General features: G+C 53.1%; 1 protein-coding gene across 6 annotated transcripts in view; it reads left to right on the forward strand.

Annotated features, from left to right (window-relative positions):
- The window catches only part of ST3GAL1 (ST3 beta-galactoside alpha-2,3-sialyltransferase 1), an 88,867-nt gene that overhangs the window by 14,777 nt on the left and 46,140 nt on the right, over positions 1-27,950 (forward strand). For 3 of the 6 annotated variants that reach the window (XM_082719597.1, XM_082719599.1, XM_082719598.1), the window contains exon 2: positions 3,253-3,406. The gene's annotated coding sequence lies outside the window, so the exon portion shown is untranslated. The remainder of the gene's footprint in view (positions 1-3,252; positions 3,407-27,950) is intronic. The other 3 variants (XM_082719600.1, XM_082719603.1, XM_082719604.1) reach the window with 1 other exon arrangement.

A 27,950-nucleotide genomic window follows, 5' to 3' on the forward strand; every position in this document is an offset into this window, starting at 1 on the left:
CTGGGGGCCTGGACCAGTACCTGGTGGCTGCCAGTCCTCCGGATAGAAAGGAAGGGGTCAATGCCCAGGGGGAGGGGGAGGTGGGGGAAGCAGGTGGGATCCAGGGAGACCGGGCAAGATAGCAGAGCGTGGGAAGAGAGCCGCGGGGTCACATTCCAGAAGAAACTTTCAGGGTGCAGGTTAAAAAGCAAAAGGCAGGGGCATCTGAGTGGCTCAGTCAGTTAAGCTTTGGCCTTTGGCTCAGGTCATGGTCTCAGGGTCCTGGGGGTCAGGCTCCCTGCTCAGAAGGTAATCTGCTTCTCCCTCTTCTTCCTGCTTGTGCTGTCTCTCTCTCTCTCTCTCGCAAATAAATAAATAAAATCTTAAGAAAAAGAAAAAAAACATAAAAGCCAAGGAGGGTCTCGGTAGATCGTTAAGCAGATACGGAATATGAGATAAGTATGTTTTCTGTGTATTTAGCACCCCAGCTTTGTGTCAGGAGCCAGGGCACCAGAGCCTGGAGGGTGGGTGACACCTGGGGAACGGTTCTAGCTTGTGGAAGTCCCCTAGTTGCCAGTGTGCCAGTCGGGGCTGGGAATCCCAGCGCAGAGGGACGGAGAGACATACAGGAAGCCTTGGGCAGCTGAAGGGAAGGTGGTGACTCGGCTTGGCGTGTGGAACGGAGCAGGTGGAAGGAAACATCTGGGACGAGTGATAGGTGAACGGATTGTTTTGTTCATTCTCTCATTCAGGAGCTAGAAACTGACTTTCTCCCACGTGGCCGGCGGTGCGCAGCAGGCAGTGTGGTGGCAGCATGCGGTGTGGGACAGGCACCCTTGTGCTCCCAGGTGGCTATCAGGCCGGTGACACCTGCTCTCTGGGAGTGCAAGGAATCCTGGGCAGTGACGCTGCCTGGCCTCCTCTGGGCAGTCCGTGAAGATGTCCCTGGGAAGGGCCATCACTAGTGAAATCTAATGCGTGAGGAGGCAGTGCACAGGGAAAGGGGACAGTGTGAGTGGGGAGGGGAGGGAGGGAGGTCTGGGTTACAGCTTACAAGGGTCCCTCCGCGGGCTGCTACGAGCAGACGCTGGCCTCAGAGGAGGTGACGGCAGGTCCGAGGCTGGGGCAGTGAGCACTCCACCTTAATTCTTCTTTCAGATGTCAGGGACTGAAAAGAAAGTTTCATTCGGGAGCTTGCCTTTGCCGTGACACTGAGCCCTGACTTCTCCAGCTCAGGTCACGTTGTGTGTCTCCTGTGGAAACATCCTGCACCCCCACCTGCCGGCGAGCTCCAAATAGAATCTATTTATTGTCGACACCAGGCACCTTAGACAAATCTTGGGTCAGTCTGTAACTAAATCCTGTTGATTTTATATCTAAAATAGCTCTTGAGGGACGCCTGGGTGGCTCAGTCAGTGAAGCGTCTGCCGTCAGCTCAGGTCATGATCCAGGGTCCTGGGATCGAGTCCAGCACCGGGCTCCCTGCTCAGCGGGGAGCCTGCTTCTCCCTCTGCCTGCTGCTCCCCCTGCTTCTGCTCTCTCTGTCTCTCTCTCTCAAATAAATAAGTAAAATATTTAAATACAATAAAATAGCTCTTGAATCTTCCATCTCTCCGCCATCCACAGCCACCCCACCTCGGTCCTGGCTCTCCACATCTCAGGGCTATCATCAGCTCCTGGAAGATCTTTCTAGGTTGCAAGTTTATTGTGTTTTATCACCATTGTTGGCCATGTAAGGATTCCTTGGTGGTGATATCAGTGAGCTTTCACTGCATAACAGGTAGCTCCGGGCCTTAGTGCCTTCAATAACAAGCGTTCATTATTTCTCCTGATTCTCTGGGTTGATCGGACACTTCTTGTGTCTGGGAAGCATGGCTGGGGCTCAGGGGTGTGGCCCGTGCCTCCTGGGGACCAGCTTAGCTGCAGTGATGCGGCTGCAGAAGATTCCAGGCTCGAGAAAGGAGGATATTCTGTGCCTAAGCATTGTCGAAGCTTTTATTTGTGTCTTTTGTTATTGACCCACTGGCCAAAGCAGGTTATGTGGCCAAGTTCAGATTCAGAGGGTGGAGAAGTGGACCTCAGTCCCTGTGGGGAGGCAGAGCAAAGCCATGTTGCTGAGGTGGCCCAAGCCGGTGGGGGCCGTTACTCTCTGCACCTGCCCCAGGGGCTGAGATGAGGACTGCGGAGCTGGACAGAACGCGTCCAGGCCCCGGGTGGCTCCTCCATAAAGCGGGACTAGTCATTGAGACCACCTCAGGGATTTTGTGAGGAAACGTGCGTCAGTATATCCCTCAGTGTGTGGGACGTAGTTAAGAGCTCAACTGGGGGTCTCTGTTTTTACGCTTCAGGTGGGGTCTTCCAGAGCCTTCTCCCACCCGGCCTCGGCCTGGTTGTGCTTCCTAGCCCTGATCTCTCATGTTCACTAGTTACATTTTCCCCTATCCTCTTCCTCAGAGATATTTTCTTTTTTAAAAAAAATATTTTTTTTATTTATTCATGAGATACAGAGAGAGAGAGGGAGGCAGAGGCAGAGGGAGAAGCAGGCTTCCCATGGGGCAGGGGCCATGATGCGGCACTCGATCTCAGGACCCCGGAATCATGACCTGAGCCAAAGGCAGATGCTTAACCGACTGAGCCACACGGACGCCCCTCAGAGACACTTTCTCCAAACCTTTTCTTTTTGCCACACAGCATTTCCCTTGAGCGAAGAACAACTAAAAACCCACGTGCTCTTCTCCTACTGGCTTGGTCATTCCTCCTTTAGCTCTCCCAAATATCACTCCCATCCTCGTGTCACATTACCCTGAGTTATTCGTTTATCTGTCTGTTTTCTCCACGAGGCTGAGCTTCTTGAGGGTCGGAACTATGGTCTCCTCATCTTTCTGTCTCTGGTACTTGGCTGCATGCATGGAACAGGATAGGTGTTTATTGAAAAAAAAAAAAAAAAAAAAAAAACCTTGACGTGTAAATCACTGGGTGAGTGAGTGGAGTGATGGGCGAATGCCTTCGAATTGTCTTTCGTCATCTTCAAAATGCAGTGGATGGGGCGCCTGGGTGGCTCAGCAGGTTAAGCGACTGCCTTCGGCGCAGGTCATGATCCTAGAGTCCTGGGATCCAGCCCCGCTCTTTGCTCAGCAGGGAGCCTGCTTCCCCCTCTGACCCTCCCCTTCTCGTTCTCTCTCTCTCTCTCAAATAAGTAAATAAAATCATCAAAAGGCAGTGGATGAACTAAATGTCAAAACTGACTTGAACTTTTCTCCTCTTCCCTTCCAGCCGGGACCACTTTCAGGATCAACTTCTCTGACCCGGAAATGCCAATAGAAGTCATAATCATCGCCAGGAGCTGTGGTGAGCAAACACTTTGAGCTTTGTGACCAGGACGGTTTCCTCTGAGTGCCAGAGATGGACAGTCCCTCAGCCTCCTGAGGTAAAGGACCACCCTCTCCCTCCAGCAATGAGTGAGATGTGTTGTCTTTTCTGGTTTCTTCCATAGATTAACTTTGAGTAGGCGGGGAGAGGTGTTCCCTTGTATCTTGGTATCTTTGTAATTTGGCCTTCTTTCCCAGGGATATGCCATTAAGAGGGGACACTTTCTACCTCAGGAAAAATGCAGGGTCATTAGCATATCAAGCAGCCTCATTTTCTTAAGAGGAAGGCCTTCTGTGTTCTCATTAAACAAGTAAGTAAAACCTGGATTAGAAACAGCCTCTTGTGACCAGTGCCTGCCATCCCAGAGAAGTCTGAAATGACACCGTACTGTAGTGACTGTCAGTAAACAACTCTGACCCATAGGACAAAAGTGGCCCAGTCATTTTTTTTATAAATAAAGTTTTATTGGTACCCAGCCACACTCCTTCCTTCAGATATGTGTCACACCACAACGGCAGTGGTGACAGAGGGCTGTGTGCCCTGAAAGCCGAAAATACTCACGGTCTGGTCCTTCATGGGAAGAGTGTGCCTGCTCCTGATCTAGAGCTAAGCTGTCCACATGAGGCCACTCTATGTGTGGCTATTTAAATTTTAATTCATTGAAATTAGTCACAAGGAGAAATGCAGCCCTCAGTCACACTCACCGTATTTCAAGTGCTCAATAACCGTATGTGACTGGTGGCTCCCTTTTGAACAGTGTACATTGAGAATGTTTCCATCAGCAAGGAAAGCTGTCTTGGGAAACCTATGGTCATCCTGGGGTGTCTCTTTGCTCTGAGAGTCTGACTCAGCTTGGATATAATTACGGCCATTGTAGAAGAAGGAGGGTTTGTCCGTGTGTGTGTGTGTATGACTGTTCTATAGAATTATTGGTGAGTACATCTATTTATTTATCTACTTACCTATCCATAAAAATGGAATTACTTCTAGAATTTCTTTGGCCAGCCAACTTATGGCCACTGTATGTGAGTCTGTGTAAAAACTAAGCCACTTGGACCTTGAGATTTATCAGTTTTACATATGCAGGTACCTTGATACAAATAAGAGCCTTCCCATGGTCACAGGAAGATCAGACACAGTATTGGGTCTCCTGTAAAGGGAATGAAGCAATGGCCATAGTGTTCCCCATCGGCTGAAGATGGAGCAAGAGAGATGAGAAACAGTGAGAGGAAGAAAGTGAGCTAAAGATACAGGGCCTGTGAGTCTTGGAAGAAGGAGGAATGCTAGAGACAAAAGATGACAGGGAGACACCATGGATTTACTCTCAAAGAATGTGTTAAACAGAATCATGACGATTGGGAACTTATCCCACCTCAGAATCAGGCTGAGTACAGCCAGTTCTATACAGCAGACCCATGGGGAGAAGCTTGGACTTGGCAATAGTCCCGCCATCTTGGGTGGGTCAGGACTGGAACCATAATCGAAGATTTTACTTGCTGAATAAGGGAATGTGCAGTGCTGAAGAAGAGGGCCAGTCACTGAGCTGCACGGTGCTTAGGGACAGGTCAGAAAAGAAACTCTAGGTGGCCAGGAGGACTATAGGCAAAGGCCCCACGTTGTGTCTTTAGGATCTGGGCTTTTTTTGGCCTCGGGTTCCCCCAGAACTAGCAAGAACGAAGCAGAGTTTCAGATGATGGAAAAGAATTGAACTGATGTGTATCTGTACCTCTGGATTGGAAATGGGCCCTGCCTCTCTCCTCTTGGTTGGGTTTTAAGTTTTCACCATTGCCGGTGAGTGTTGGAGTCACTTGAAACAGGTGTTTCCACAGCAGACTTTCAAACAGTGGAGTTTAAGCAGATATGAAGTAATTAGAAGTAACAATTAGAAAAGATACTGGTTTTTGCTACATAGTATCGAGCACACCAGGGACAACAGAGGTGGTGGTGACGATGATGTTAACAGCGATGATATCGTCCATCCATTTCAAGCTCATTGTGTGCCACATACACCATTCTGGTAATAATAATTGTTATTATACTAGCTTCAGATTATTGTGCTAAGCACTGTAGTCACTTTTTCTCAGCACATGAACCCAGAGCATGTTTTTCAATTACATTTTTTCCAATTGCTCAAGTTTGATATAATTACAGATTTACAGATAAGTTGCAAGAAGAACCAAAAAATTCCTGGATACCCCTCACTTGGATTCCTTAAGTCCTAACATTTTACTATATTTGTTCTATCCTGTCCTCTCTATTTTTTCTGAAACCCAAAGATTCTTAAAACTGTGATACAACCAAGTCAGAAACTTAGCACGGGTCCGCGGCTGTTATCTGAGCCTCGGAACTTCTTCTGATTTCACCAGAGGCCCCCAAGTGAGGTCCTATCCAGCAAAAGAAAACCTACTGGGCACACGGCCTTTTTGGAAAACTTCTTCACTCTTGCATTTCGTGACGTTCATGTTTTTGACATGTTAAGCCAGTCATTTTTCAGAGTGTCCCTTGGTTGGTGCTTGCCTGATGCTCCCTCGTGATTCCATTTACATTCCTGCTTTTGCCCAGCATCCCACAGAATTCAGGGGGTGTCCTCCATGCCTCATAAGTGGAGGGCCGGGGCTGGTCTGTCCCATTACTGTAGTGTTGGCCTTATTCCTTGGTTAATGATGGCATCAGCCAACGGTCAAGGGGCCTGGCTCCTTTCAGTGGAGAATGGTGTCTAGAAATACCATCTGGTCATGGATATGTCCGTGGCTGCTGAGATAGCCTCCCCCTGGGCCCTCTGAGCAGACAGAGCTGGGGTGTGTGTGCATGCATCCGTGTGTGCATATATATTATGCGTATACACATATCTGTATTTATAGACCTGTGTATATGTATCAGCATATACGTGCGTACCCATCATATATATGTGTGAATACGCCTATAGAGGCACGTCGTCTAGATCGTTTCTAAAGCAGCACACATGCATATTAAAACCACGGTGAGCGCCCACTGGCGAAGCTAGCCGCAACATTCTTGAAATCCACGTCTGTCTCAGTGATGCTGGCCCAGTCTCACGGCCAATACCACCGAGCACCGCGTTTATTAAACCACGGGTCAGACCCTATTCCAGACCCTTCCCTTGCTGCTACTGCTCCTCAAGCAGCCCAAGTACCAATGAGGAAACAAGACTCCAAAAAGATAATTAACTTCTGCAACGTTGTACAACGAGCCAGTGAGGCAAACGTACCCTGAGTGCCCGTTGGCCTGTTGGCGTCAGAGCCGATGGCCTGTGGGGAGGCTGGTGCCCCAGAGGAAAACCCAAGCCAAGGGTGACGGGGAGCGTTTGTCCCACAGACCCGAGACGGCTGAGGCTCCTAGCGGCGGCAGGAAGGAGATGGCGCGTTGGTGAGGCCCACGTCCGTCACTCCCGGCAAGTGTTTACCGGCTGCCTCTCGGGCATCTGCATGGGGCTGTGTGTGCTCGAGCCTTTTCCTGGCAGGGGTGGGCGGCTGCGGTCCCGTGCTTTCAAGCCCTCGATCAGGTTCAGGTTGCGGGCATAAAAGCAGAAGTGGGCCTCTCTGGGGAGAGGGCATTTCCTCTCTTGCCGTGGGGCATGCCGGGCTGAGCTGCTCCAGCCCGGAGGCTTTAACTGGAAACACATGTGTGTCTCGGCTCCCAGCAGAGCACTTGTAGGAGGTGAACTTGACAAATACTACTTCTGGTCGTGCATCAGTAGCTGTTTCTGAGCTCTTTCTGTGTGCCAGGCACTGTCCTGGGCAGACAGAGCCCCAGGGAGCTCACGCGTTAGCCGGAAGCCGGAGAAGGGCAAGGGGAAGAGAGATGGACAGGAAGCCAGAACGTAAATAAACATCAGTAGGGTGGGGCGGGGTGGGACGGAGAGCCTGTGTGGCCTGCTGGTCCTGGAGGGGCACTCGGAGGAGCCCTGGGTGGAATCCCGTCACACTGCCCAGAGGAGAGAGCACAGCAGCAAAGACAGAGAGCCCGGGCTGCTGATCAGATCACGCATGGGGGACTCATTACCCTCCCCGAGGGGCTTCACCCTGGAAAGCGAAGCCTGTCTGCTCCTGTGCATCTTTTCAGGCCTGAGGAGTCACACACATGGGCTCTCTCTCCCTCAGAACTCAAGCATTTCCTCCAAAAAATGTAAATGTTATCAGCTGGCCCAGAGGCGAACTGGAGGCCAAGGCACTCCCTGGATAAGAGGCGGTCTTAGGTCACAGATATGGAAATGGGCTAGGTCACAGATATGGAAATGGGCTAGGTCACAGATATGGAAATGGGCTAGGTCACAGATATGGAAATGGGCTAGGTCACAGATATGGAAATGGGCCGCAGGGTGGGATTTCTGTTGCTGATAACCTTAAACTTTCTTTAAGGTTTTTTGCTCTTTCAGCAACAGTTGTGGGCACAGGGGCCCTGGGAGAGAGACCGGGGAGCCAGCTTCGAGGAGCTGCATGGATGGCAGGTGCAGAAGGGCGAGCCTGCACGGGGCGATTTGAAGGAGGGAATCCATGGGAGCAAGTGGAATTCACAGAGAGGTCTCGGTTGGGGCCGTGGGGTTCCTGCCTGCCTTCTCATCCACTCAAGCATTCATTCGTTCGCTCAGGCAGCAGACACTCCTGGGTCCCTGGCACCGTGCCGAGGACGGGATAAAACCGAGTGAGACAAGAGCTCTGTCCTCAAGACGGTGGTAATTCAGTGGGAGAAACAGACAAATTAACAGATCGGTGCTAGGCACAGATGCGCCTCTGAACTACAGGGAGGCCTATAGCTAATGCAGTTTGGGCGTTCTCTTTAAGAAATAATGATACGAGTTATGGATTTAAAATGAAAGATGAGCCCTAGGGGCACGTGGGTGGCTCAGTTGCTTGAGGATCTGCCGTTGGCTCAGGTCATGTTCCTGGGGTCCTGGGATCAAGCCCCACGTCGGGCTCCCTGCTCAGCGGAGAGCCTGCTTCTCCCTCTCCCTCTGCCTGCTGCTCCCCTTTCTTGTGCTCTCTCTCTGTCAAATAAATAAAATCAGAAAGAAAGGAAGGAAGGAAGGAAGGAAGGAAGGAAGGAAGGAAGGAAGGAAGGAAGGAAGGAAGGAAGAAAAGGAAAAGAAAAGAAGAAAGGAAAAAGGAAAAGGAAAGAAAAGACAAGACCAGACCAGACGAGCCCTAGGAAAGTGGCTTGCAGCCCAGGGCTGGAACTTAAGCCTCCCTGGGCTGGGCCAGGCTTCCTGCTGGGTCGGGAAGAATGCCTTCTCTCCTGGGGACCCTAGGGCCGCAGGGGTGACTGGGCACCAGGGCTTCATTACAGCAGGAGGCTGAGGATGGAGACTTGGTGGGAAGGCTGGCAGCGGGGATCCTGGGGCTCTAGGAGGGTGGACTTGCCCTCCGGTTCCTCCGAGCTCTCGGAGCCCTTGTTCTTGGACTAACCGATGAGACCTAAAGACTTTTGCTCTTCTTAGTGCTGCTGGGACTTTGAAAGGCACTTTCCCGGCCATTCCACAAGAGTTCTACCTTGTGATCCCACTCCCGGGAGTGTGTTCTGAGCAATCACACAAACTTCGGGAGTGCAGGTGCTGGCAGAGCATTCGCCAACAATTATAAAGGTCTGCCTGTGGGCCACGTGCTCTTCTTAGAGCCCCAAGCATCAACACATTTAGCCCGTCCCCCCTCTCCTCCAGCCCAGCCACCCTGGGAGCCGGCTGCTGTCATGCTCCGTGTTTCTTCGCCGGTGGAGGCACAGAGAGGTTAAGTAACTCAGCCACAGATTGCTCAGCCGTCAGTAAGCAGAGGAGCCGGGATCTCCAGGCACGTGGTCTGCCTCTGGCACCCAGGCCCCTGGCCATGCTGCCTGTCCGTGATCCTTGCTGCCTGATTCTTTTAGAGCAGTGAGTCGGAGACAGCCCGAGTGGCCAAGGTCAGAAGGGCCAAAGGACATCGCCAGCACGAGCTTTACCTGGGCTCACTAGCAGGTGGAGGTGGACACACAGAAAACCAGAGGGGATGGTAACTGCGTGGTCACAGTGTTTGAGCCCCAATACCCCCGCCAGTCCCAGATAGTCCCCCAGGCTCATCCGTCCACACATCATTTGCAAGCGGTGTCTGAGAGCCGGCACAGGAGAGCCAGCGGTGAGGAATGGAGACCTGGTGACAGCGCAGGTTTCTGCCTGCTCCCTCTGCTCGCACCTTCTCCCACCCGGCTGCAGACCCGTGTCTTCCAGCAGCAGCCCTCCTCGGTCCCTCACTGGTCCCAGTGCCCTCGGAGCCCTGGGCTCCCTGCACCTGTTGCCTCGTCTGTAGAACAGAGTGGGGAACCCACGGATGCTCTGGACGTCAAATCACATGCTCTTCACCGTGGTTGCAGGAGTTTAGCATCTTCCAGAAAGGTCCGGCACCCACCTGAGACCGGGGCAGTGGGCAGTGGTGCATGCCCTCCCTAAGGGGCTCAAAGGTCCAGCCCTGGCTGACAACCCGGCTGGAAGTGGGGAAGCAGCAAGCATTGGCGCGGTCCCTAACCTGCTGAGCCTCGTTCCCCTGGGAAGATGGGGCCAGTCCCACCCAGCAGGGGTGGGGGACCCCCCGGGATCTACGGGCTCTGAGGGTTCATCATAATAGGTCTTGCCTGAGGTGGGTCTGGGGGTTCCTCCGTCTGTGTCTCTCTAGCTCTGCCTCCCAGATTCCCAGCCATAAGGGAGACCGTCTCCCGTGAGGGCCTGTCAGGGTGAGACGCGGCGCACAAAGCCAGGCCCGGTGCCTGGCCGGTAGTCAGTGTGACACGTCACCGCGTTGTTATTCCTAGCCAAGCCACACTGGCCTCCCTGCTGGCTTGGGACAGGTGTCCGGCTGAGGCGGAGACCTTTCCTCCACAGGAGGACGCACGTTCGGAATAACCACAGTGGCCGGGCCCAGAGGCCTTGGTGACACTCGTGCCCCAAGAGGCAGGGAGGGTGGGCACCAGACCACCAGAAGCATGGAAGTTTCCTTTGTGCTTGGGAAGCCAAGCCCACAGACTGAGTCGGCCTCAAATGACTAATTTTTATTCCAGTCATGTCTGGATGAGAAGCGTTTGGACATTGACCAATAAACTTTGTTCCCGGAGGGCGTCCAGTCATGTCGTTCCTGTCTTCAGTGTCCATGCCTCTCCTGGGACAGAGTCCAAACGCCACAGCAGGACAGGACAAGGCCCACCCAGGATCCTGGCCTTAACACCACTCTCCTGCGAGCCACGGAGGAGTTTTAAGAGCAGGATGAAGAGTGTAAGCAGAAGGCTTGAGTTCAGATCACACTTCTGTGGCCCACTGTAATGTACCATGTCGGGCAAGGTGCTGGGCCTGCCTTGATCCGTGTTTTCTCGTGGGCAAAACGCACCAAAGACAGCAGTAGTGACATCCTCATCCGGATGTCATGCGGGTCAGATGAGCTGCTTTACGTGAGGGTGCTTAGGACCCTGTGGACACAGAGCAGTCCGGACCTCCAGCGCTGAGTTGCAAATACTGTTCTGGGTAGGGCTTCGCCCTGGGACAACTTCCAGGGACACACCCTAGGAACACCCCCCTTCCTGGCTTCTTATGCTGAGCCCTCGGGACCCAGATCTGAGCCAGTGAGGATACTGGGGTCCCGCCTTTTCTGGGGTTGAGGGGTGGGGTGCCCGGCTTTGGCAGGCTTCCTCTTTATTGGTGAACTGAAAACGTAAAAGCAAGAATGAGGCCTTGGGAAGGGAAGAGTGGGGTCACTTCGAGTTGTCCCCCCACCCCCCGGCTTTCTAAAAGGGGACTTCTGTGGGGGGGGGGCATTGCTGTTTATCTAGTGTCTCTGGTGATGCTTGTCTTGGAGACAGATGTCTTTGTTATTTATGTATTTATTTATTTATTTATAATGTAAATTTTACTTAGTTACCATACAGGGCAATATTGGTTTCTGGAGTAGAATTCAGGGGCTCATCCGTTCCCTACTATGTCCGATGCTCACCGCAGCAGGCCCTCCTGAATGCCCGTCACCCGTCTAGCCAGAGAGAGAGAGAGAAAGATCTTCAAAGTGAATATTTTGGCAATCAGAAGTTTGATGTCAGGGACTTCGTTATATCACAGTTGAAAAAACTAATCGTCAGGCACCGGAGCTACAGGTCTTCCGTACGGATGTGGCTTCTGCGGGGGCTCTAGATACGCCTGTGTAGATCTCGATCATCCTGTGTTTATCAGGAATAGCCATTCATTCTAAATGGAGTCCGTTTCACGTCTCCAGGACTCGGAACGAGCTCGTCCCTCCACCCGGACACCCTCCTCTTCGTACCTTCCTGTTGAAATCATCCCTCTTCAAAACTCAAGTGTCACCTTTGCTGGGAGTCCCTTCCCCCGACACGCCCCCTTCTCCGGCTTCCCCGCTGGATCCTCCAGAGCACCCCTGTGTGTGGCTTGACCACACTTGACCCGTCAGGCGGGGCCTGTGTGTGTTTTCCTTGTTCGACTGGCAGCTCCTTGGGGAGCATGAGTGGGGCTCACTCTTCACGGGGACTTACTGAAAATCCGCCTGTGCCGGGTCCCACTCTGCATCTGCAAGGACACGGATGCACGAAGGCAGGCACAGCTGACCGCCTGTCGCGGCCACACAGGACCAGCCCCAGCCGCTGGGCTGATACCCATGTTGTCCAGCCAGCTGATGGCTCTGCGGGGCTAGGTGCAGGCTTGGGCCCTCTTGGGGACTATTTCTCTCATCTTCAGTTTCCCGGGGCATCAGCCAGCCTTCCACACCTCTTGTGACTTCTGCCTCCAGCTTCTGAAGAACTGGAAATGGGGGGGGATCCCATTTCTGGGAGCTCGTGGTCCTTTCACTTTGGGACTACCTGCTGTCCCCTTGCTGCTCACTGCTCAGCCCAGACGAGCTGTTGTGCCTGCCTCAGGTTAAGTAAAGCAAGTGCACCTGCTGAGAGAGCAAGCCACCCCTCTGATCTGGATAATGGGGAGAAGGAAGAAAGGTGTGACCGGGAATCAAAGCCAGCCGGTGGACAACGTCCCAGGGCCATGTCGCTGTGTTGCTCAATGGCATCCACCAGGTGCTAAAAATGCCCCCTGTGTTGGGGGATTGGCTAGCGGAAAACAAGAAGGGAGGGAAGGCTTTGGGGGCAGGAGCCACGGATTGGCTTCTGTCTTCTGTCGGTTGAATAGAATGGAATTGGCTCTCGTTACTTCAGAGACAGGCAGAGGGACAGTTAACCGAAATCCCCATGAGGGTTGGGCCGGGTCATTCCCCATTTGCGTCCCCAGTACCTGACTGGGGACTCTCTCAGGGAGCGCTTCTGGAGGCTATGTGAAGGACTGGCGCGTCGCGGCTATGTGCTGTTCCGTCAGGTGGTGGTACCGAGTGACTTAGCCATTTCCCTTACTACGTATTTCTCTGTAATACAGGCACATGATATAGGTATCATTATCGTTATAAACAGCGCTCTGTTGAACATCTTTATGCTTTAGGATTTTCCTTCATTTGAACTACCCTGAAAATGTTTTGGCTGCCTGTGACTTTGTTGTGGGACAAAGGCAGGAAGGCAGACTGGAAGGCCATCCCTGCTAGGACTCAGGGGAAGATGGGGCCAGGGCGTGGAGGCAGCAGCAGGCGGGGTCTAACCTTAGCAAGGCAGTTGGTCTGCTGTCAGCGGGGCCCTGAGTCCAGGCCCGGGAGCGGGAGCGGCAGATGGGACAGGAAGTTGGGACAGAAACATGTGCCTCTGTTAGGAGAGGGAGCTGGTCCTCAGCCCTCCCCTTCTAGGGAGCAGCGAGCGGCATGACAGGGGAAGCAGGTGCTCTCAGCTATGTGCGGGTGGGACTGGAGCTGGAGTCCCAGTTTACACCCAGTTCATGCTCATCTGTAAAACTGGGATATTGGTAATTCACGGGGAAGACTATATTCCTGCAGCACGAACCGGGATGCTGACATTCTGGGTGTTGGCAATATCTGCAAATCCTTTGCTCTGGTTCCTGGATCCTATAGGCTGCAGGAATTTTGCAGAACTCCAGGGTTTGCAAGTCCCATGGGCTTCCTTGGAACTCAGAGCGCCCTGGGACCCTGAGGGGCATAGGATGCCCACATCCTATGGAACTTTAGGTGTCCCCAGCATTCCAGCATCCAGGGGGAAGCCAGAGAGCTGTGGCTTGGAAGTTATCCCTCCACAATAAAAATGGTCGGGAGCGGCAGATTAATCGACAGCAGCGGCACCAGGTCCTACCCGGCTCTTAATTAGTTCCTCGGTGGTTTGAACGGATGGATATGAGGAAGAGAAGATGGCCTTCCAAAGCTGTGCTTCCCAGCTCCCCACAACGTAAGCACTGGTGACCACACACGTGAGCACCGGTGAACGCACACACGGGAACATCAGTGAACACACACACACACATGCACACACACACACACACACACACACACACAGTGGGGAGAGGCATATTGGCTGGCATGGTGCCTGGGGAATCTTTGAGCATTTTGCATTTCGGGGCCTGGAGTGCTCTACCTCCTGTACCATGCAGAAGGAGTCCCGACCAAACTGCCAGACCCTCCCCAGGACCCTGCGGTTGGGCTGTGGAGCCGCGTTGCCTGGTGGCTTGCTGTGGTTCTCAAGCTGCTTGTGTTCCTCACTCCTTTGCCGTCTTAAACATTACCCATGGCCCCAAACATCTTTCCTGTACATGGCTTCTCTCTCGTAACATGTGTCATGATAGTCATGAACCCTGAGAAGTGCTTTTCAGATATGTGCCTTCTTTGAAAAATAACAATAATAGGTGAATCACCTGGTCACATACGGATGACGAGGACCGACTACGTGCCAGAATAGAACATGAGAGAGAAGACTCGTGTTGGTTTTACAGATCTGTCTGGTGTCTGGCTTAAATGAAAACAGGCAGGGTCTCCCGTCTGCTTCTGCCTTTGATCGGTGCTGACATCCCTCGTCCCTTGCCTCTGAACACTCGCCCGTGCCTTCGTAAGACAGGGAAAAGGAAATGATGTCTTAGGAGTAGTATGAAACTGGTTTGCATCATGAACTCCCTGGAAGGACCTCAGTGACCCCCGGGGGTCCCGGGAACACAATTTCAGGAGTGTAGGTGCAGTGTTTGAGAAGATGGCTTTTCTAACAGGCTGCCTAAGGGAGAAGTGAGCTCACATCCCAGGTCCACCTGCCACCAGCTGAGTGGCCTTGGACTAGAGACTTGACTTTTCTCTGCCTCATTTCCATCCTCTATGGAATGGGATAATAGAACCCACTACATAAGATTCCTATGGGCATTAAATGAGTGGATATGCGCAACGCTCAGAACAGTGCCAGGCATGTATTAAATGCTATTTGTGCTGTCTGTGCGCACATATGCTGATGTGTGCTCTTTGTGCGCATATATGCACATACCCTATGTGAATGTGCATATATTTGTGTGTATATATACTTCCTATCACATATACTATGCATATTCTAATGCCAATAAAATATTTTTTAAAGTTACTGCCACAGAAGTCACCCACTATACATCATTTCTACGAAATTGAATTTTCAATACCGCCATGACTTAAGCCGGCATATCTGTCCTCCTGCCAGGTGGGGGAACCTTTGGACACAGCTAGGGTTGTGTGCAGGGAGTGCCTCATGGAGCAGGACCTTAAGCCTGGGACACATATGAGAGGACACTGCCCCCCCCCTCACTTCCCTGGAAACCAGATCAAGGGCTGGGTGACAAGTTTGGACTACGCTCCTCATTTTTCCTTCCTATGTTTGCTGGTGACGTAACCGTCTTCATTTAGCCACCAGAGCGAGAACATCTGGCCCCTTAGGCAGGGCCGATATCAAAGAAGGAGCCCACAGCGCCTGGGCCCAGGGATTTCCTGAAACCCTGGCTGCAGGGGACGGGCTGCACTGTGTCTGTCAGGGACAACGCTCAGGCTGGGAGCCTTTGTCCTGAAATACTTCTGTCTGGAAGCCGGTGGTATGAACACTACAAAGGCACATGCATCCTCTTAGCCTTTGAAAAGACACAGAAGTTCAAAAAATAAAAAGACAAAAGGTTGGCTTCGATTCGGTCACTAGCATGGGACCCGCGTGAAGGAATCTGGGAGATGTCTCGCTGAAATGCAGGCTCCCCTTCCTGCTGCTCCGGTGGGGACTGTGGCTCCCCACTCCGGCTGATTCCTTAAATCAATTGACAAGTATTGAATGAATGCCTCTTTTCACCAGTGGACTTCAGAGAGCTGGCAATGCCTCGGTAACTCACAAGCCATCCCTCGTGAATTATACCTCCGGGTGGGGGGGGCTTCTGGTTAACTCCGAAGTTAGCAAATGGAGTCCGGCATTCATAGGAGGGTGAGAAGTGGTGAGAGTTAGAGTGGCCAGTGGAGGGTGGCTGGGGCTGGCTGCCCTCAGGAGACTTGGAGGAGGTGACAGCCTTGTCCTTGTGTTACCTGGGGGACAGCTGTCACCACACCCTAAGAGGGCAGGAGCATGCCTGGAGCATCTGAGCAGCAGACAGAGGGGGACCCCTACAGAGGAAGTGAGGGGCCAGCAGATGGTCAGGGAGCAAGGGGAAGGCCTGTCGTGGTAGCCTCCTTGGCCTTGAGGTAACAGACATTTCCCAAGTGTGACATTGTGCCTCTCAATGGACAGTAGTGACATCCTACGGCTAATTCCCTAAGCCCTTCCAGTGACAACGTTCCCTCCTCTGGGAAACCACGCCTGCACCCCTCACTGGCCTTATCCCTCCTCTGGGAGCCCGTGTCATCCTGCGTAGGCCTCCAACTTCAAGGTTACCTGCCTGCCCACCTTTCTCCCTGTAGCTGGGTCTCTCACTTCTCTACCTGCCAAGTGGGACCGTCCACCGGTCCTGAGTTTTGTGACCTCTTCTCTTTGTTCAGGAGCACCCGTTCCCAACATGTGAGCTCCTAGGGCTCTCCAAAAATGCTGGCTTTCCCCTGGGACCCTTTTCAGCCTTTTCCCAGAGGGACCGATCTCCTCCTTCCACAGAACCCCGCTCCCGTCCTGTCTGTGCCCTTCCCGGGCACTCAGCTCCTCCGACCTGGTGTTTGCCTGTCAGATTCCCCTGCTAGATGCTAAATTCTATGGCTCAAGGACTGGGAGAACCTCTGAAAAGATGACCTGAACTCCAGGCGTGTCACCTGTACCAGGCTAGAGAACTAGGAAGTCCTTCACTGGCTGCTCTGTTCCATCCGGATTGGGACCGATGGCTACGGATTTGCCCCAGAAGCCTTGGTGTCCCCCGTGTGCCCCCCTCCACCTGCACTGCACGTACGACCAACTCAGTGTTTCACTCTCCGTGTGTCGTCACACGTGCCGTCCGTCCGCCGAGAGCACCCACTCCTATTTCTTCACCAAGCAGGGAGTTCTGCCAAGCCCTTTTTACCTCAGCAGGAGGGCCACCACCCTGGGCAACTGTCCCCCGTGCCCCATCTGCTTTCATGCTGGCCTCTGCCCTTGTCCCTATCCCCGTGGGACATTCTCATCTCACCACGACTGAGTGTGCCAGAGGGATCCAGGTGGCCCGGGCCCGCAGGGACAGCCCACTTGATCTCTAAAGGGCCAGATCGTAAATATGATCAGTTTTGTGGGTCTCGGTTTGACTGTTGGTCTCTGCCATCGTGGAGCGAAAACAGCCACGGGCTGTGCTTCAGTGACGGGCGCAGGTGTGTTCCTGCAGAACTTCGTTTACAAAAACTAGAGGCAGGCCAGCTTTGCCCCGTGGGCTGTTGTTTACTGACCCTTGGTCTCGACTCCTCCTAGGCTGTAGAGGGAAAGAGCTGGGTTAGCACATGTACGCACTGTCTACGGATTCCCACGGCCCCTCGCGGGACAGCGGCTCTTGGGGGGTCCCACTGTGCTACATTCAGCTCTGCGCCCTCGTGACTAGCCTGGAGCCCAGCACAGTGAGCCAGGGGATGGGTCAGTGAGCGCAGGGATGACCTTTCCACAGCTGCTGAGCCTGGTCTTCTGGACTAGACCCGTGCCTTCCCTCTAAGCATCTCAGCTGAGCACCACCCTCTTCCACCCCGGGGATAATAGACACCATCCCCTCCTCCAGATGGACCTTTCTGGAATGAGTTTAATGAGCTCAGGGTGGGGGTGGGCACTGTCCCCTCTAGGGTCCTATGGGAGGATTCGGCGCAGCCCTCTAGACGCTGACATCCTGCGAATGCCTCCCTTCTGGAAGCCAGTGGGCAACCCCACAGATTTCTAAGCACCCAATCATGACCAGGGCCCACCGGGATTGACGTGTCTGTGAGCTGGGGTGGAGGTTGGGGCATGTGGAGCTTCCTGGCTGCCGTTAGTCCTCCAGAAAGAAGGCACTGAGGAGCGAGACTACCCCTGTCCCAAGCAGGAAAGCTGTTTCCTTCTCGCAGTGAGGTTGTCCTGCGCTCTGCATGGCTATGGCTTGAGTCTTGATATCCACTGAGGCAGAGCACCCCCCAACGTGCTCCACACACATTATTTGCACTTAATTGTCATAGGAGCCTATGCCCTGGTATCATTATCCTCATTTTATGCAGGGCAGCATGAGTCACAGAAAACAGACATGCCTGAGTTCATGGAATGCAGGACCGCATTGAGACTCGAACTTAGCAATCCTGCGCTGGAGGCTTTGCTCCTAACCCCCACGCTGAGCTGACATGTGGCAGTCTGATCCAGAGCTGGAGGGAAGCACGTGGATCAAACAAGCTACCACCCCAGCCCCCCCTCTTCCCAGCTGAGGATACCATTGCACAGAGAACTGAAGTCATCTCCCCAAGATCACACAGCATTCATAGGAGAGGCAAGATTTTTTTTTTTTAAGGTTTTATCTATTTATTGGAGAGGGAGAGAGAGCATGAGCAGGGGGAGAGAGAGAAGCAGACCCTCCGCTGAGCAGGGAGCCCAACCTGGGACTCGATACCAGGACCCTGAGAGTGTGACCTCAGCGGAAGGCAGACGCTTAAATGGCTGAGCCCCCCCCACACACACCCCTCATTGTAGAGGCAAGATTTAAACCTGGGTGATTCAGTTCCCAATCCAGTGCTTTATCCACACCCTCAAACCCCTTCTTGAACTTTTGACCTATAAATAAATAGAGGCAAACTCCCTTTCTCCACCTGGAGTAAAACAACACCTCACCTCCTCCTTTGTTAGAAAGCAGCCCCTTCTCCTGGGGGTGACTGAGCAAACATGAGCCTTAGCGGTCATGGATGGGTGTGCTGGGATTAGCCAGATCTGAGTTCAAGAATCAGTACTCAGGTGGGCTTGGGCAGGTCTGCTTGCCTCTCTGACCCTCTGTTTTCTCTTCTGGCTCCTGGGACTTCCAGGCCCAGCTTGCCTGAAGGGTCCTGAGAATTCAGTCCAGCCATGTACCTGAGTGTCCTGCCATCCCCACGCCCTGGGTTCTCAGGAGATGTGGTCCCTTGTCCCCACGTCCTAACTCCTTCCCACCCGTAGTGCTCCCGGGAACCACAGCACCTCCCGTCCACTGCCCTCGGCTGCAGAACTTCACGCACGGACTCCTTGGGAGCTCCCCCTCCAACCTCGTGCTGGGTGGTGTTGCAAGTCTAGGAAAACACGTTGAGCTCCCTCCACCCCGGAAGCCTGGAAGCTCCATTTTTTTTTTTTTTTTTGGTTGAACCCCCTAATTGGCAGGGTTTTACAATTGCCCGAAAGTCCCAGTCTTCTCTCATTTCTCTCCGACATGTAATCTATCTCAGGAGCCCAACAGTAGCGAGGCTCCTGGCCCCTCCGTGGAAGCCTTTTTCTCTGGAAACAAATGGCCAGGTAAAAAGGAAGACATTCACTGCTTGAAGCAAACACTATGATAAGACAGACCCTTTTAGTGAGAACCCCACACAAATTGGCTGGCTCTGGAGGTGGGGGACCTTAAAGTTCTTCCTCGAGGCTGTCTTCCTCCTGATCTAGAACAATGTACAGGGGCACATCCCCTGGGTGCCGGCTGCGAAGTGGATGACGGGAGAGGGAACCGCGGGGGGCGACGGTTTCCGGCGTCTCTCCGGGACTGGGGCCAGTTGGCACGTGTGAAGCCAGCAGGGGGTCCTCCGCTCTGGAGCTCACCTGGCTGCAGGCTCCCCAGATTCCAGACCGGCCTTCCCACTCAGCGCTGCCTTTGGGAGAAGCTACAAAATCTGTTCGCCTGCGGAATGGCGCTGTCTGCTGGAGGCAGGCGCGCTGCCTGGTGGTGAAGGGCTCTCCCCTGGGGGGAGCCTCCTGAGTCCTGGCTGGGCCTCGTCCAGGCCAGGTGACCTCGGATGAGTTCTTCACTTCTTTGTGTTTCCAAGTCTCATCTGAAAAACTGGGATGATTACGACTTCTTTGGCCCTCGTTGAAGATCAGTATTTTGGGAGCGATCCACAGTCCATGGGTAAAGCCTACCATGCTGCCCGCCGTAGGGAGGTCCTGGGGATCCCAGGGGACTGGACTGTGCATATGACACAGAGCAGGAGAGGCGACAGCAGAGCCCATCTCTGCCCCCCATGGCGTGCCTCTTTTAAGTCTTTGCATGAACCCTTAGGTCCATTAAAATGTGGCTTTTTTAAGTCTTTGCATGAACCCTCGGGTCCATTAAAATGTGGCTTTTTTAAGTCTTTGCATGAACCCTCGGGTCCATTAAAATGTGGCTTTTTTAAGTCTTTGCGTGAACCCTCGGGTCCATTAAAATGTGGCTTTTTTAAGTCTTTGCGTGAACCCTCGGGTCCATTAAAATGTGGCTTTGGTTCAGCCTGGCTATGCCTGCTTTACAGGGGACACAGAGAGGGGAAGACCTTTGCCCAGTGGTCCCAGCCAAGATTTGACAGAGCCAGAATCAGACTCCGGTGGTTGTGACTGACGTGTGCTGGGACAGAGGTGTCCCCAGGGGATGGGGTCTGCTCCTCCTCTGGCTAGTGTGGGTCTAGACGCCCAGTCTCTGCCTCTGTGGTGTTAGGAAGAACCAGCAAGCCCTCAGCTCCTCCCTCTGGCCCTGTCAGAGGCAGGAGGCCCCTGAAGCAAGGGGAGGGGGGTGGGCAGGAGGCGGTGGAGGAAGAGTGGGGGGCAGGGCGCAGACCCATCTGTTTGGAATTAGACAGACATTGAGCACAGTTGGCCAGAAACCGGCTCTCTTGGGCCAGAAAGCAGTGTGGAAACATTCTGCCAAATGTCTAAGCAGAGCCAGCTCTCCTCCTGGGAGTCCATGCTGATCTCTTTGCTCTAACGCCCGTTTGCCTGGCACCTTGTCTGTGCTGGATGGGGCAGGGACGTTGGGGGGGACCTCCAGTTCACAGATGAAACCTGATCTCCTCCGGCTGACCGTCGAGACCCGCAGCGGCCGAGTGACTCTCTGACGTGGATTGGAACCCAGACTTTTGGATGCCAGCACATGGCTCCTGGGCCAGCTGTGCTCTGGGGTAGAGCGCTGCAGATCTGGAGGCCTGAGTCCCACTCCCTGCTACGTCCCTGACCAGCTGTGTGGCCTCGGGCAAGTGGATGACCTCTCTGAGCCGGACCTTCAGCCCTGATGTATATGATACAAGACATTGTGTTACCTTCCCACCGGGAGGGGTAGGAGGAGATAGAACCACAGTGAGCCTGGGCCACAGCTTTCCGAGTCCAGGAAGGACCTGTCTATGTTCCTGAGTGACATTGCCACCATCCACGGGCTTTCCAGGAGAGGAGTGTGGGCCTGGTGAGGCCTTCGGGAGCATGGGGGTCCAGGACAGTCTTTCTAAGCCGTCATTCCTGGGAGCCATTTGTATTTTTTTTTTCCAATTTACATATTTTGCTGGGTCTGCACGGTTACACAATCCTTACCTGCAGTCCCTGTTGGTCTTCTTTATTGCTCCCTATTTTCCTCCTTTCCAGAGGCCTAAGCCTCTGGAAGTGAAATCCCCAATCCTGAGAGACTCTCTCGTTACATACAGCCCCGGAGAGATCACTAGGTCAAGGTTCTGGGGAGACGCCAACCCAGCCAGCCCAGCACTGGGCCGCAAGAGAAAATTTTAAAGGTGCCATTACTACTGGTTTAGGGTTTGTTTTGTTTTTAATTGTCTTATTTGACTACCACGAAAGTGACCATGGCCTCTGAAGAAAATCCTGAGAACAGAGAAAAAGTATAATGACCCGGAGGAAACAAAACAGAGCAAAAAAAACTAACAAAACAAAACAAAAAAAAAACAAAAATCGTCCCGGAAAGTACTGATTTTAGCATTTTAGAGTATTTCCTTTCTCTGCATTTTTGATTCCTGTATTGTTAAGACTGTAGTTTTGATTCTGGTATTGTTTCTTTGGTTTGTTTTTTTCCAATTTAACAGTACAGCAGATGTTTCCCCGTGTTATCTTAAATTCTTCAAGGGCTTTACTAACGATGGAGACTTCTTCGTCATAGAATGGCTGCTTGAACACACCTCGCTGTTCTTAATACCCTCCTTAAGGTGGGGCACGCTGCAGCTCTCTTGCATCTTGCTATTCAAAATAACACGGTGATAAACCTCTTTGGGCACAAAACCGTGCGGCAAGCCATTTCCTGGAGTAGGATTGCAGAGTGGAAGCAAAGTTACTGTTTGAGGCCTTCGATGCCCCACAGGAATGTCCTTTCGTTCTAGAAGGCTGTAGCCCCGCACAGCCGGCCTCCTTTGCGGGGTGGTGGGGGGGGTCTCTTGTTGCCCCTGAAACGGGCAGAATCCAAGAGCTCCCAGGGAAGGTTCCAGGTGGGCCAGGCTCAACCTCTTTTCTCGAAGCCGCACTGGGCGTCTAGGCGCGTCATGGTAGTCTAGGTTAAGGTCCTCCTGAAGCTGCGACAACTGGCAGCCGTTGGAACGCAGAAGCGTCAGGACATGGAAGGTTCTGTGATCCTGGCACTGGCTTGCCCTAGGGGCTCCCCGTAGGATATGCCGGGCATGGCATGCACACCTCTGCTGCCGGCTCCTTCAGGGCCCTCCTCTCCACTCTTCATCACGGGCCTCTGCACCTCTCACCAAGAACGCGGTTCGTGCTTTGCTGATTCCCTGGAGCACCTCGGACCGCAGCGGCTTCCTCCGCGTGGTCCCTGCCTCGGCCTCCGGCCCGGCAGGTTACCGGGCGCGCGGCAAGTGTTCAAGGCAGACATGCTGAATGAATGAATGCTGAGTGGGGGCAAATAGAAAGAGCTTCTCGCAGGTCCCAAAGCAGGATCGCTGGCAGTAGCGATTCTGGCCTGCATTCCTTGCCCGAGTTCTTCATCTGCGCTGCTCTCTAATCCCGGACTCCTCCCGGGCCGTCCTGCTAATCAGCCCGTTTCCTGACTCCTTGCACCTTGACATTATAACAGAAACAGTTCCCTCATTTTTTAAAAAAATTAATATGAGCCGGGATTTTTCTTCCTCTTGCACATATAAGAACATTCTGGAAGGCGCTCCTTACTTTCCTTGATAACATTGGATGGCTCTGGTGTTCGCCTTGGAGTAGTGTTGGTGGGGCATGGAGCCTGCCTATATGTCTCTTGCCCTAGTACTTCCGGTGGTTCCTCGTATGGCTGACAAGTCTACTTTGCCTTAGCACAGCGTGAGGTTCTGGGACTACACGTACACCGGACACTTGGCATCATGGTGCCTGCGAATTTGTGCCAGGCTTATCGGGGTCAAGGGATGCCTCCTCCTGTTTGCATGTGAATTTCTTGGATTGCTAAGGAGGCCCCAGACTTCTGTGCCTGTCCTGCCCTCCCCAACCCCAGGCTCGCTCTCTCTTCTGCTTATCCCTCAAGAGAAAGGTAGGCATTTGCCCCTTCAGCAGGCTCTGGTCCCAGGCCTCTCCAGGATCAAAGTCTGCCCCAGCATCCTACCGCTGTGCAACTTCCTCCAAGGGCCTTAACCTCTCTGAGCCTTAGAGTCCTCCCTTGCAAACGGTATGAGAAACAGCACCTCCTGGGAGAGTTGTCCGGAGAATTAGGGAAGATTATTTACACGCTGTTTACTCAGCCCCTCTTACGGCTGAGTGCCAGTAGCTGTGGGGTCCCGGAGCCCTTGCGATCCTGCGTTGTCATTACCTGCTTCCTCTCCTGGCCTCCGCAGCCTGGGAGGATGCCCGGGTGGGGCTGCTTTTGCCACGTCTTGTATTTTCAGTTCCCAGCAGTGCTGGGCCAACAGCAAGACAGTAATGATGGGTTCGTCTAGATGCCATTTTAAAGTCCCTTCCAACCCTGAAATTGTACGATCAGGAAATTGCCTGGGGAAAAAGCCCTCCTTCCTTAGGTCTCTCCATGGGGCTAGATTACACACTGCAGGTCATTACGGAGGGCGGTGCAAGCTCAGTGTGGCCTGGTGGCTGCTCAGTACCCCCCAGGAGCTATCATCTTTCCGCTGACCGGATCGGAACCCTGGCAAAGGCAGGGCCTCTCCCTTCACAGAGCCAGGAGAGGCAGCTCTCCACTCCCTACCCCAGGGGATGGCAGGGCGGCCTCTAATAGCATGTGAATATCAGGAAAGTCATGGAAAGCCAGAGCAGAGGGGGCCCTTAGAATATCCAGTCCAGGGGTCACCGTTTCCTGGATCTACAGGGGCCTTGCGGGGAGTGCAGGTGTGATAAAGAGGCCTGGGTCAACACTAGGGAATAGTGGAGTCTGCAGCAGACCGGCAGACTGGCCAGGTCCTGACCAAAGGATGTGGCTATTGCCTAGCCCCGGGGGAATGTGAGCCCCGGGTTCCTGGATCATCTGTTCCTCCAGCAAAGGAAGCCAGAGGTTCAGATTTTCATGTGAAGGCTTTCTGATTTTAAAAGTGTTATCTAATTCAGAGTTTTGGCACAGACAAAACAGGCCGATGAGGCAGCAGTTTCAACCCCCTCTGATTTCACACCAGCTTAGACAGATCGGGAAACCAAGGCTAAGAATTCGGGAACTTGTCAAGGGTCCCCCAGGGACTGGTGATCCGAAGTTCTTTGTGGCTTAGTATGGTATGTTGTCCACCACCCTGAGGGGCTCCTTGGTACTGCCTTTCTCCAAAGTAGGAACTAAAGCCCAGAGAGGGTTAAGGCCTTTCTCTAAGTCACACATCTTTGTAATGACAGATGGGGTTTCTGAGCCCTCCTGCATGGGATTGCCCAGCTACTGTGCTGCCAGAAGTGACCCTGGAATGGTTTCAGCAAAAGCCTGGCTGGGTGCTTGGCACAGGGTACATTCTGAGTGGCAGCCACTTCCTGTGGACTGGCTGCCCCACCCGTGGCCAGTAATGGCGAGGCCCCCTGCTGCCGGGAGGGCAGCTTGTGGGCAGTCTGTAAGCTCGCTGACCTAATAAATCTCAGCCCGATGGTGCAGAGAACACCTTTGGCCTCTTGCCAGAGGGTCCCGCCCACTGAGTGCCTGGAGTCTGATTGAAGGACGTGTCCTTACCCTTGAACCAGCGTTCTTAAAAGAGACTGCTTGTGACATCTCAGACCGAGTGGGGGATGTTTATTCTCCCTTGTGGTCAACCTTGTGGCCTAGGAAAATGAACCTGGGCTTGAAATTACGAGAGTCTGAGCTGTTCCAGTTCATGATGTCCTAGCCATGACACTGGCTGGCCATTTTAGTAATTGTGCTGCTAGCCTTCACAGAGCTATTTATTGTGAGGGTGTATTCCGGCAGATAGATCCAGATTGCCAAAGAAAATGTTAGAGAAATGGGAATTACTTTTGGCCTTAAACTTTTCTTGAACTAAAGCAGGAATGATGGGGAGGGGTCGGCATTCAGCAGGTGCAAAGGCCCTGAGGCAGGAACGAGCTTGGAGAATTCAAGACCAGATGTGGCGTTAGTAGGATGAGAACAGAGAGAACAAGAGAGAATGTGGGAGGCAAAGCAGAAAGAGGTGGCCCGGGGAGGCAAAGCAGGGTGCGGTCTCTGGAGGGTGGGCCAGCTGGCTGGTGGTGTCTTGTGGGAAGGTTTTGTTCCCCAAGAGGGTGGAGGAAGAACTCACCGCTCAGAGGCATATATTTCTACCAAGGCCTGCTGGGCAGGAGAACAGAGAATTCCAGAAAATGGAGACGACAGTAGGGTGAGGGAGCAGATTACCCTGAAAGGCATGGGGTCTGCTCTGTACGCCATGCTGATGACACGATAGACAGCCAGGGTATGTGGCTCTCGGGTACTCTGAGCTTCCTGGTGACCCCGAAACCACAGCAAAGCACACCCATTCCCCTTGGCCTGGGAACATGCTACATCTGGTGGGAGAGAGGCAGAAGGACGAACTATGGGTCGGTCAGTCCTGTGGTTCCTTCTTCAACCCCTGAGATTCCAATAGGGAAGAAATGACATCTCTTTGTCCTGTGTATCACTTCAATTATCAGTGACCTGGAGCCACTCTTTATAGCTAGTTGGTGACTTGCATTTCTTCTCCGTTGATTTGCCTTTTTTGTTGTTAACCATTTTTAGAAATTAAGTGTGTGTGTGTCCTTATTTTATAAGTGCTCTTTATATATTGTGGCTACTAGGTGCCTGGCATGCTGCACATCTGCTTCTTAGTTCACCTTGATTTTTCACTGTCGCTCAGGATATTTGATCCCATCCAGCTGGTGTCAGACACCTGTTTCCTTGAGGGTTGGTCGTGGATACTTAAGGCTCTGAGAGCCACAGCCTTTGTGTCGCAGCTACTTGCCTGTCATCGTAGCCCAAAAGCCACTGCAGGCAGTATGGAAATAAGTGTGCACGACTCTGTTCCAGTAAAACTTTATTTACAAAAATCGGGGGCCGGACTCGAGTTTCCCAGCTCCTGCTTTAGGAAAGTTTGCGCTTCTAATGTGTTCTGTCTTTTCCTTTATGTAAATACAGAATTTTATGCTCAAAAGAGGACTTTCCCACTCCAAGATTAAGTGGGAAAGGGGGGGGGAGCTAGAATAAGAAAAAAGTACTCAAAAGTAGCGGGAGCAAAATGCCCCCACGAGTGATTAATTCTGCCAGTTGGTTCTAGACGGGGCATCCTGGACGTGCCGCCGCCGCCGCCCTGCACCTTGGTAGGTCCCAAGTCCCCTGCAGGAGAAGTGAGAGAGGGCGCTGCTGCAGGGAGAGGCACAGGACGGGGTCAAGGCCAGAGGCATCGGGACGCCGAACATGGTGGCCTAGAATAGAGGGTGGCATTCCAGAGGGGTGTCCGCTGCACCGTGCCCTCCTCTCTGACCTGTGTTCTCACTGCTGACCTTGAAAGCTGTGTTCTCAGGAAACACTTGAAAGACCTGTGCAGTCAACCAGCTAGTCCCAGGCAGCCCCCATGGGACCCTAAACCAGGACCCCCAACTCCCATGGAACCACCTTTGCCCCCCACTTTGCCCCCTCCCCCCGCCCCCCCACCTCAGCTCTGGACCCTTGCATGGACCGGGCTGTCAGCTCAATGTTAAAGAGTCGCATGTGAATTTTGTACCAAGCCAGAGGAGACTGACTGACCCCTCGGGCCTCTTCCGATCCCTTCTCGCAGGTGTTCTCATACCCAGTGCGGCGTGTAGGATGCAGCTTGTCTGTCAAAAATTTTAATTAAAAACTCATAAACCCCACCTGGTGCTGCGAAGGGCAAGCGGGGAGATGGCTTTCCTTCTCTGGGTCTGCGCGCCCAGTGGCTTTTCTCCTCCTTCCCTTCTGCTTCCCTCCCAACCCCTTGGCTTGCTTAGCCTCAAGGTCCCCTGCAGATGCGAGACTTGGGCTGAGTCTCCAAGGACACACAGACAGACCCTTCCCCTTCCTGAACCTCAGTGGGTGCTCCCTAAGAGTTCATGTGGTCCTGTGGAATGCTCAAGGTCTGGAGACCAAGGGAAGGGAGATGAACGGACGGTGTGTGTCACTCCCAGCCTCAGCCCCAGAACCTGACAATCTGGATTCAGGCACTGACTCTGCTACCTTCTGGCTGTGTGACCTTGGACTGGCGACTTCCCTTCTCTGCGCTTGCCTAGGTGTGGGGTGCCACTAGGCCCCTAATGCGGGGTTGTTTGCTGGATGAGATGGCTTAGTCCACATCAGGGTTTTTTTTTTAACAGTGCAGGTGTGCCTGGTTAGTGAATAGCAGCCGTTGGATGCGACCTACTGGGCACATAGTAGCTGTTCACTAAAGACAGTCACCCTTCTGTATTATCAGATGTGCCGGGACGTTTCCATCACATTCATCTTTGCCACCTCCCCAAGGATTTCCGATCCCCTGTGCATCCACCTCCGCACACCCCCAGATGACCTTGCTTCTCTGTCCTGAGCAGGCTTTGGCTCGATGATAATTTCCAGACTGTGTCTGCTGATCTTTTAAAACCCTCGAGATGAGTATTGACTACCAGAATGGGCAAGTATATCACAAGGATTTAATTCGGGCACGGGATAATCGTGCTGGAGACCGAAGGAGGGAGAATGACAAGGTTTTCCTTCCTTGCCTCTATCCGCTCTGGCCACAAGCCCCTCTGTCGATCACTTAAAATCCCGTTTGAAAAGGTCACTGGTTATTATGGAAGAATAGCCCAGCGTAAGGACTTAGGGAGAAAGAGCCAAAGGCTGGCCTCCTCACAGTCCTTCTACATTCCCCGTGTTCCGTCATAAGGGATTTCACCCTGTGTCCCCAAGCTGCTCCCAGCCACAGTGGCCACCCCGGGAGGAGGAGGACCCTCCATCCCCAGACCCCGGGCCCAGGCAGGCGACGCTGTCAGTGGTG

The sequence above is a fragment of the Mustela nivalis genome (genome assembly GCF_964662115.1).
Source record: "Mustela nivalis genome assembly, chromosome: 2".
NCBI lineage: Eukaryota > Metazoa > Chordata > Mammalia > Carnivora > Mustelidae > Mustela > Mustela nivalis.